Genomic DNA, 10652 nt, shown 5'->3' with positions numbered 1-10652 from the left:
CTACAGGCTGTCCGGGAAGATAAAGAAGAAATTTGTGTTGTATGGGACTAACTTTGGCAGCTTATATCACAAAATCTATAAGGAACTGGGAGATGGCAAAAACATGAAAGTTGTAGGTCTTGGTGTCTAGTTTTCAGAAAGCTAAATAGTTTGTCATTTGAAATTTTGTATAAAATGTTATGACCATTATACTAAAGAGTATATGAGAAGAGTTTGGGAAATGGCTTTTGAGAATTTTGTTCATCGTGAACGCGATGGGAGACCCGCAAACGTGAAGAAGGGTCGCCTGGGCAGTGTATAAGTTTGCAAAAATGAGTTTGGTTCATTTCATCTCATTTCCTCCATGGGAGCCGACCTATGAGCGATTTTGGAGCTCTATCTTCATCATCTATGTCAAGGTAAGTGATTCCCACATGTTGCAAGTTAAATACTTGGATTATATATAGATTTTAATATGAAAAATTACTGGAAATTTGGATTTTTGGTAGAAAATCTAGAAATTGGTATGTTTGGATTTTGACCACGAATTTGGGCATGTAATTGAGAATAAATTATATATTTAAGTTCGTGATGTTATGGGTAATGTTTATCTTTGAAAATTTTCGGAATCCGAGCACGTGGGCCTGAGGGTTGATTTTATCGACTTTTTGAGCGGAGTTAGAAATTATTGTAAATTGTATTATAATAAGTACTAGAGTATATATTTACGGATTTGCACATTTATTGACTAGTTTTGGAGCGTTGGGCATCAGTTTGAGTTGTTGGAAATGCTTGGGAGTCGGCCATGGAACTTCAGAGCGAGGTAAGTCTCTTTTCTAACCTTGTAAGAGGGAATTAACCCCATAGGTGAATTGAGTTAATATGTGCTTCTATTCATGGGGGCTACGTACATATGAGGTGACGAGAGTCCGTATGCAGCTACTAATTATGCCTATGTCCAGGTAGTTTTAGGTTTACACCATGCCTTGTTGATACCGTTATTTGATTAAGTTTATTATTTTCCTTGAAAAGAATTGAGATCGAGTATGCTTATTAAATGACTTGAAAAGAGTTGAAATTGAGGATTTCGAGACTTGAAAGTTTTCATTTGAATTTCGTACTTTTGAAAAAGAATGGAAGAATATTATAAAAACTTAAGTAATCTATGTGCAACCGCATCACAAATATATTCCGCGAGCGGGGTAAATTTCCACTACTCTAATGGGAGCGGGCCGTTCACCTCGGCAGGTTAATAGATGTTGTAGACATGTGATTTTTGACCCTCCCTAAGATTGTTTTATATTTTAGCATGTAAATATATAGTTTAGGCTCAATATCTTTATTTCAACTAATTTTGACTCTTTTAATTTATTTCGTCACAAAAATAAAAATTACAAAATAATTTATTTTATGTACCTTTCATAAGTTAAAAAAAAAATACAAAAATAGTACCTTATTTTTATATTTACATAATCTTGAAAATACAAAAATATATAATAGTTTCATGTTTTAATATAGTTTAGTTTAATTAATTAGAATTTGTTTTTGCATCATGTAGTATAACTATCTTATATTAAAGGAATTTAGCTATGATTTTGAATAATAATTTTTGGAGTCTTGGAGCCCAATTTTAAGACCCAACAAGATATGGACCTACCCCAATCTCCTAAATTCAGGCCCAATAAGACCAAACTCATACTCCCTTAACCTAGAAAAACCTTTCTTAAAAACCTAAGGACCTAATACACAAAAGACCTAGGGACTAATCGGCAAAATACACAAAAAATACACCCTAGACCTAGACGTTTTGAGCATCAGCCGTTTTTTTGATTTTAAAAAGGGACCTACACAAAAAAGCAGCTCCTTCATCTTCTTCATGAAGATCATACACCGAAAACCCTAGATCTCCAAGACTTCATCTCCATCTCCATCTCCATACAACAGCAACCCTAGAGACCCCAATCCTAGGACCTTCATCTTCTTCACCCCTTTACAAACCCTAGCGACGAACCCTCCCAAGCCATCGCTAGTCCACCGCTGGACAGACCCCAGCCGTTCCAGTTTCTTCACCTTCAACCGACGACTACAAAACACCAAAGTCGCGTTTCTGCCGGAGAAAACTAGCGTCTATACCTGTTCCTTCACCTCACAGCCGGACGTCCTCAGAAACGCACACGCACAGAGGCAGCCATCGGCGGAACTCCATAATCACTGCCAGACTCCCGTTCACCACGAGTCTGCCATCTCCAGTGAGCTTCACCCTCACACACGACCACAACTCCATCCCGTCACACACCTAGAAACCTATCAGGATCTCCCCCATAGAAGATCTGGACGTAGAGTTTTGGTTTACTCTTTGTGCTTCATTACTCTCCTATTCGAGTAGGACTCGAGGTCGCTGGAAGGTTTTTCCGTTCGAGATCTCCGTTCAACTTCCCGATCCAGGCCTTGTTCCATAGTCACATCAAAGTTCTGCTTTGAGGTCCATTTCTTTCCCACTCCAATTGTTCTTCTGTTTGATCATGCGACGAGAATATGGTTTGGTTTGTTTAATATTTGATTTTATTATTAAAACTAGAGTATGATTTGGTTTGTCAAATTCCCTATCTCCTAATGCTTGTTTTCCAGTGAGTTTTGGTTTATGGGAATGACTGTTTCTTCGATAATTGCTTGTTGTGGTTGGAATAAATTAGTTTGAACATGTTAAGTTAATTTCTTGAATTCAATGATAGCATATATCGACCTGTTGGTTTGAGATGTTTTAAGGACTTTTAATTAAGGATAAATCCTTACACCTTATGGAACATTAATGTGGCATTATGTTGCTTGATATACGAATTGCGTTCAAATTGATTCGGGTAGTTAAAAGGTTGATGAAAAATCGTGTTTATCATTTTAGTTGTTTTATGTTACTTGCTCGATCCGCTAGTAGTATGTTTAGGCTGGCCACGTGAGTAGGCAAGTTTTTAGGCTTGTAATTAAATCACCACAACTACGGGTATGGTTCCCATGGCGTGGTTGTGATACTTAATCTCAAAATTAGTTTTAAATATGAATATCCGTAGTTCACTTATTTGAATGTTTTTTCCTTTAATAAATTTGAGGTGTGCCAGCCAATCACCTAATCTATGGCCCTCGCATCGATATCTTAACTAGTGTAAAAAATGCCTTGAACTCTCGTAGTTTGCTTTAAGCGCGTTTAATTAAATAAATTGTCATAGCTATGGGCACGGTTCCCGTGACGTAGTTGTGATGCTTAACTTCTAAAATCCGGGGGTACCTTTATGTGACCTGATCACAATTTAATCTTGTTAAATAAATAAACACGTTGTGGATCATGGGTACGGTTCCCGTGACATGATTCGCAATGTGTGATCAAATAATTAGTTGTATATTAATTGGATTATTAAAAGCGTTTTAAACGTTTTAAAATGCACATAGGTTTAAAAATATTTTAAAATCAGATAAATAGGCCAATAATAATAGTTGAGCGACCGTGCTAGAACCACAGAATCTGGGAATGCCTAACATCTTCTCCCGATTAACAGAATTCCTTACCCGGATTTCTGTATTCGCGGACTATAAAACAGAGTCAATCTTTCCTTGATTCGGGATTTAAAACCGGTGACTTGGGACACCATAAATTATCCCAAGTGGCGACTATGATTTCTAAATAAATAGTCCCGTTTCGATTGTCACTTAAATTGGAAAAAACTCCCTTATACCCCTTCCAGGGGTAGAAAAAGGAGGTGTGACAGCTCTGACGACTCTGTTGGGGAAAAGAACCCAAAATTTCTGGTTCAGGGTTCAAGAATCCGAGAATAATTGTTATTTTTGGCTTTATTCATTATCTAGTTTTATTACATGTTTGAGGCTAATGTGCTAAATGCCGTTTTTTTACCTCTTTGATATTATCTGAACTGTATATAAACTGCTACAAAAACCTTCTCTTCTCATTTTCGGGGATGTGCACGCTGGCGTGATTCCTTTTCTATTAGTGTCATACTTTAAATTAGGAAGAGGCTCGAACAAGTTACAAAGCCGGATGGCCTTTTGGTTCCCGGTACGTAGCCCCCCTCGGCTCGAGTTGTCTGCTCGGGTACACAAGTCTAGAACAACATACCCAGATTTTTGAACTTAGAATAACTCAACCTCATGTCGGATCCCTAGTAGGAACGCTTGTTTGCATCATGTGCATCACTTTGGGGACTCAACAAAGGGGTTGGGTCCGTCTAGGACAGGTGTATCCAAAATAACAGACCATCCTGATGCATTCTATGTGCTACATGTTGCATTTCTTCAAGGGTAAAAGGGTCATTTGGCGGACCAATGATAATTGAGGGCGAATGAAAAATGAAGAAAAAAGAAATGAAAAAGAGAGGGTGAAGTGTGAGGATAAAGCGAGTAGGTCCCAATTATGTTTTCTGTCATATTTTTGTTAAGAAGAAAAAAAGAAAAAAAAACATGAAAAATTCAAGAAAAGATTTTGCACTTTTTCATCATTTTCCGAAAATTAAAAAATCAAAAAAAGGGGAAAAGAAAATCCAAAAAGAGTTTATATGTTTCATCATTTTTCAAAAAAAAAAGACAAAAAAATATGTTTTCTCTAAATTAGTTGTTTTTTTATTATTTATTTTTATTCTCGACTGTATCCAATCTGCCCGAACTACGCATACCTGATTCTCGTCTTTCGGGGTGTGATACGTAGGCAACCCACATAGGGTCCGGTCTTCCTAGTAAATCTTAGGTTCTTGGCTTTGCGGGTTCTGAGCCAAATTTTGCACTTCTTGCCATCTTTAGGCCGTATAAGCCATCTTGCAAAAATAGCCTCAATCATGTCTTGCATGCGTCCAATAGGGAGTGTTATTGTCTCACCTAGTGTTGGTTTGAGTTTTTTTTCATACAGGTGTGGATCTACTTACCGGAGTTTGAGTATGACAGACGCCCCGTGACCATCCAATCAAGATCACTCATTCAGGAGTTTCTTAAGGAGATTTTTTTTATTTTTTACGTTTTGACTCGGTTCTTCATTTTATGTCGTCTTTTACTTTCTAATTTTTTACAGTAATGTCGAGTCTTTTGTTATTGTACTTTCTACTTTATATTTGAAAAGTGTGCTGTAACTCAAAAATCCAAAAAAAAAGAGGTTACGCATTTTATATTTCTGTTAGAAGTTTTCTTTAGAATACTAATTCTTTTAAGGTGGTTTTCCTTTAGGAAATTAATATCTAGAACTCAAAATAAAAATTGTTGTTATATTTCCTTTTAGTACATTAAGACTAAATTTTTTTTTAAAAAAGAGAATTTTATTTGAGTACCTCTTTACAAGTTTTCTTTAAGATTTTAGTTCCAAAAATCCAAAAAGATTTTCTTTTGAGGTTCTTCTTTGGGAAATTAACAAAATATGAAAAAAAATTCTTTTTATTTCTACTAGAATTTTAGGATATTGTGCATAGAAAAAAAATGTACTTTATCTTTGGTTTATTTTCAGCTTTCTCTCTTAGGTAATCAAACTAAAATCTAGAAATATTTTTTTTATCTTTTTCGTTTCTTGGTTCGAAATCTTTCTTTCAGGATATCAAACGAAAATTCAAAATATTTTTCTTTGGTTCATCTTTTAGATTTCCTTTCTAAAGAAAAAGAATCAAAAAAATATTTTTCTCTTCTAATGGTTTTTCCGTAATAATTTCTCATCAGATTATTCATTAAGGTGAGAAAAGGAAAAAGAAAAGGAAATGAGAATGTTAATTTGTTTACTTTATTTCTGATCTTCCCGAACTACGCAAAGATCTGATTCATGCGGCGTCATGATACGTAGGCAACCTACATAGGGTTCGATCAAATCATTTTTTTATTATTAAAAGAAAAAGAAAAAGAAGAAAAAAGAAAAAAAAGAAAAAAAGAGAGATGAAATTATGGGATGTGAGAAATGAGAGGAAAGAAAAGAGTAATAATTAGAAAAAAAAGAGGAAGGAAAATGAGTAAGCAAGTGCTAGAAAAGGAAAGAAAAGAGAAGATTGAAATGAACAAATTGGGATGATGCCAAGTGACCTTGTAACCCTCGAAGTCATTCTAGAACCGTTAATTGTTGCTAGGTGCATTGCACACAATGTGATATTTGCAGCTGTTAAATGCCCTAACGCTAATGTGATAACCTCATTTTGTTTATTTTTGTTATCTCCATTATAGTAGAAGGGTGGTTGGTTTGTGGTTCTTAAACTGGTAACTCTTCCGTACAACACAAGGTCAAAGAGCAAGGTGGCCATGGCTAGCAAAGACTGGGGCACAAGAGTTGTTGACCTGTCGAGGGAGTTTGTGGAGTCGGAGTCTGAATTGAAAGAGGAGGTCCAAAGGGTGAAACAACAAATGGCAGAAATGTATCAGTCTTGGATCAGGGGCATCCTCCACCTTCATTCCCCGCTAACTACACTGAAAACCCTATAACTATTCCACCACTATCACAAGCCCAGGTTCCCACTGCTGTTGATATCTCTCCACAACCTTTTCACACTCCCCCTCAAAAGAACATCATATTCTGCTCCTTTGGCCATTCATGCTCTTGTAGCTCTTCCTCCAGCTACTTTTCCTCGATCCTCTAACGAGACTATGCTCAAAGTCCCCGATGTCCAACACTATGCTCCAGAGCCAACTTCCAGGTTTCGGATCCCTACTCTCACGCTCCTCATTTTGAATCTCCCGATGAAGCTGAAAAGCCTGCTAGGACAGTGGAGCAAGATGAGATATCCAGGAAGGTGAAAATCTTAGAGCAGTCTTTAAGAAACATGCAAGGGATATGGAGCCAGATGAGCGTGGCTTACAAAGACTTGTGCTTATTTCCTGACATTCAACTGCCTGCTAGTTTAAAGATGCCAAAGTTTGATTTGTATGATGGACATTGAGATCCCGTAGCCCATTTGAGAGGTTACTGCAGTAAGATGAGAGGCGCTGGTGGGAAGGACAAATTATTGATGGCGTATTTCAGTCAGAGTCTGAGTGGGGCAGCTCTGGAGTGGTACACCCGCCAAGACATTAGCAAGTGGTACGTATGGGATGATATGGCTCAGGCTTTTGCCCGACACTTTCAGTACAACATAAAAATTGTCCTGGATCGCATGTCCCTCACCAAGATGGAAAAGAAGCCTAATGAAAGCTTTAGGGAATACGGGCTCAGATGGAGAGAGCAAGCTGCTAGAGTCAATCCCCCGATGGAAGAAAAAGAGATGGTCGAGTAGTTTCTTCAAGATCAAGAGCCAACTTACTTTGGGCATTTGATCATGGCTGTGGGTAGGCCTTTCAATGATGTGGTAAAAATGGGAGAAAGATGGGCTGAAGTCGAGCAAGATCATGCGATATTCTGCTTTAAAAGCCATAACACAAGCAATTCAGAATGACACAGGAAGCTTGCTGGGTTAGAAGGAACACAATGATATTGCCATGGTTGTTTCAGAGTCACAACATGGTCCAAAGGATCCGCCTCACCAACATACCCAGCCTAAACTCCAACCCCAAACCTATCCCCGAGCTCCACCTCAGTACTATTCTCCGAACAATGTCCGACCATCTGTCCAACCACCAGGTCACTCCCTGTGGCAAGCGGCAGCAACGCATAGTGAATTCTCACCTTCACAACATTTTTGAGCACCCAACAACCCTATAAAACATTGGCAAGGAGGGTAACAAAGGCATAGAAATAGTTTCACACTAATCGGGGAGTCCTACACAAGCTTGTTTGAAAAGTTAAAGCATTCTGGCTTGATTGATCCGCTCCTCGGCTATACTCCAGACCCATATGCAAAAGGTTTTGATCCTACTGTACGATGCATGTACCACTCAAACGTCCAAGGGCATAACATTGAAGATTGTCGTGCTTTGAAAAGGGAAATAGAAAGAATGATTCAAGAAGGGGCAATTGTGATCGAGGACAGTGATAGGGAGCATGTGAATCCTCTTAGGAACTTGCTAACTGAACTTAATGATATTGAAGTTGGTAATGGTCTTGGCAATATTAATGTGGAACTTAGAGTCTAAGATGCCGTGCTTGGTAATTGGAAAGACACTCTATCTCTTGGCTAGCTGGGGAGGAGTCTTGATGGTTTATTTTGTTGTCATTTCTGTTGTCCGGGTTATTTTTAGGGTTGTAATCCGGATATTGTCTTGTGACTCAAACCCTTCTATCCTTTTATTTTTCCTAGTTTGTTTAGTCGTAGTAGCTCATTTAGTGTTGTCTGGTTTTGTTCCAGGGTTGTAACCCCAACTTGTTTTGTTATTCAAACCCTTTCACCATCTGTCTAATGCAATTTCCCGTTTTCTATTATTTCTAGTTGGTGTTTGTTTAGTTCTATTTCTCTTTTATAGTTATTTTCCTGCTGACTCTAGTGACATGACATGCACGCGTAATTCTCAGCCTGGTCTTAAAAGTTAGTTTAGTCGTGAAACAATGAAACAATTTTGAAGTTGATAGGGGCATTTGAGGGAAATAAGTAAAGGCATTTTGAGATCACTTCAAGCCCAAATTGTGTGAAATTGGGGCAGATAGAACATAAAGAAACACTATTGAAACGCATCCTGCCACATCAAGTTGAAGCTAAAGGCAAGTTTACCCCAAATTGGCAGGGGCCGTTCGTGGTAACGAGAGTGTTGTCCAATGGTGCTTTGTATTTAACAGATGTAGAAGGAAAATGTGTGGATATGGTTATCAATTCTGATGCAGTCAAAAGATATTTTGTATGATTTCTTTGGTTTAAATTATGTTTGTTTGTACTTGGCATGTTTTGAAGATTGGAATGACGAACACATTTTATTGTGTTATCTAAACACTTTACCCTTTGTTTCCCTTTTGAGCCTTATTTATTTTCTTTCATATCCCTCTTTTGAAATCAAAAGCAGAGTTTAGAAATACGATACAGAAAAAAAAGGAGAGAAAAGAAAAAAAAAGAACAGAAAAAGAGAAAGAAAAAATGGAAAAAGAGTAAAAAAAAAAGAAAAGAAAAGAAAAAAGAGAAAAAGAAAAAAGGAGATAAAAGTACAAAAACAAAGCAATTCCTATGTCATGAACTACGTTCGACCTGATTCCTTTTAAGGATACATAGGCAGCCTCACGGTTCGGTCTCATCAACATAAAATTTTAAAAGTCCCCAAGCAAAGAAACTGGGGCAGAAGTTGTGGTTGTTGTAAGAGATCTGATTCCAAAAGTTATAATTTTGAGCCCTTTTAAGGTGTTTTTGAGCCTTTATGATACCTTTTCTTTCTAATCCTATCCAAAAGCCTACATTACGGTCCAAAGAAAGACCTTCCGATCAATCTTTGAGTAGTGCCAAGTCAATCGAGTTAGAGGTATGATTCACATCAGGGGCAACACTCCATTCTACACAAGGAAAACAAAAATTAGAGAGTCTTATCGGTGAAAACCTTCACAGGCAAAAGAACAAAATGAGAGAGGCTTGATGGTGAAAACCCTTCGGCCACTACAAGTCGAATAAGAACCGTGAATCAGATGGTATAATTAGAGCATTGAAGCCCAGTTTCATGACTCAAAGGTACGACAAGAGTTGAACATTAGACTTGCTTGACAGATTAGGCCACTTAATCAAAAGGTGCATGTCATGGCCATTAGAGTTGTTGTCCACATCTGATAGGTTTCTACTTTGTAATATTCTTGTTAGGTATCATCTATTTCCATTGTCCTTTACTATGTTTCTTTTGTCTTGTTTACATCATCTTCTTGAGTCTGTTTGGTCAAAACAAGTGAGAAATGACTTCAAAATTTGCTACCAGCTTTCTAATTGCACAAAACGGAATCTGTCTTGAACATCAAAGTAGCATAAGTCAAGAAAGAACATTAGGCACACTGAGTTGGCAACAATCAATGTACTTTGGGATTCATGTGAAATGCAAAGGTTCAGTATATGGCAATTCATGAGTGTCACACCTCCTTTTTCCGCACCCGCGAGGGCGCAAGGGAGGTTTTTTCTAATTAAAGGACAATCGAAACGGGATTGGTTTATTTATTTCAGAGTCGCCACTTGGGAGATTTAGGGTGTCCCAAGTCACCAATTTTAATCCCGAATCGAGGAAAATAATGACTCCATATTACAGTCTGCGTACCAGAAATCCGGATAAGGAATTCTGTTAACCCGGGAGAAGGTGTTAGGCATTCCCGAGTTCCGTGGTTCTAGCACGGTCTCTCAACTGTTATATTCAGCTTGATTATCTGATTTTATACAAATATGAACTTATGTGCGAATTTTAACTTTTTACCGCTTTCATTATTATTGTTTTTACAAGAATGTGAACATCGCTTAAAACACGTCTTTGGACTGCGTCACATGAAATGCACCCACAATTCGGAACGCATTTTATTTGATGTTTTGGAGATTTGGATTTGGGTCGCATGAAATGCACACCCAAGCTTAAGAAAGTAAATTATTAAACACGCGCCTAAAGAGACTATCGCGTTATTATTTTGCGGAGGCCGCGAAATTCGCTAAACGACCCTCCTGAATTCTAAGTAATTTTAAAGCAAATATTTACTGAGGGCCCCGCAATTTTGTATTTTTTATTCGGCGAGGCTCATCTCGTTCTTATTTTTAAAAGGAATTTGTAACGTCATGGACACGCATCTCGAACCACGTCACAATCAATGTACCCGTGATTAGAAACACATTTCGACTCCG

General features: G+C 37.7%; 1 long non-coding RNA gene across 1 annotated transcript; it reads left to right on the top strand.

Moving 5' to 3' along the window:
* The first annotated feature begins 1723 nt into the window (after positions 1–1723).
* Positions 1724–5165, top strand: LOC142167948 (uncharacterized). The gene is made up of 2 exons (XR_012698208.1): positions 1724–2461; positions 4886–5165. It is a non-coding gene; the product is annotated as an uncharacterized LOC142167948 (long non-coding RNA).
* The last annotated feature ends 5487 nt before the right edge of the window (positions 5166–10652 follow it).

The sequence above is a fragment of the Nicotiana tabacum genome, chromosome 13, assembly GCF_000715075.1.
Source record: "Nicotiana tabacum cultivar K326 chromosome 13, ASM71507v2, whole genome shotgun sequence".
Taxonomy (NCBI): domain Eukaryota; kingdom Viridiplantae; phylum Streptophyta; class Magnoliopsida; order Solanales; family Solanaceae; genus Nicotiana; species Nicotiana tabacum.
This window is presented reverse-complemented; position numbering and strand designations above follow the sequence as displayed.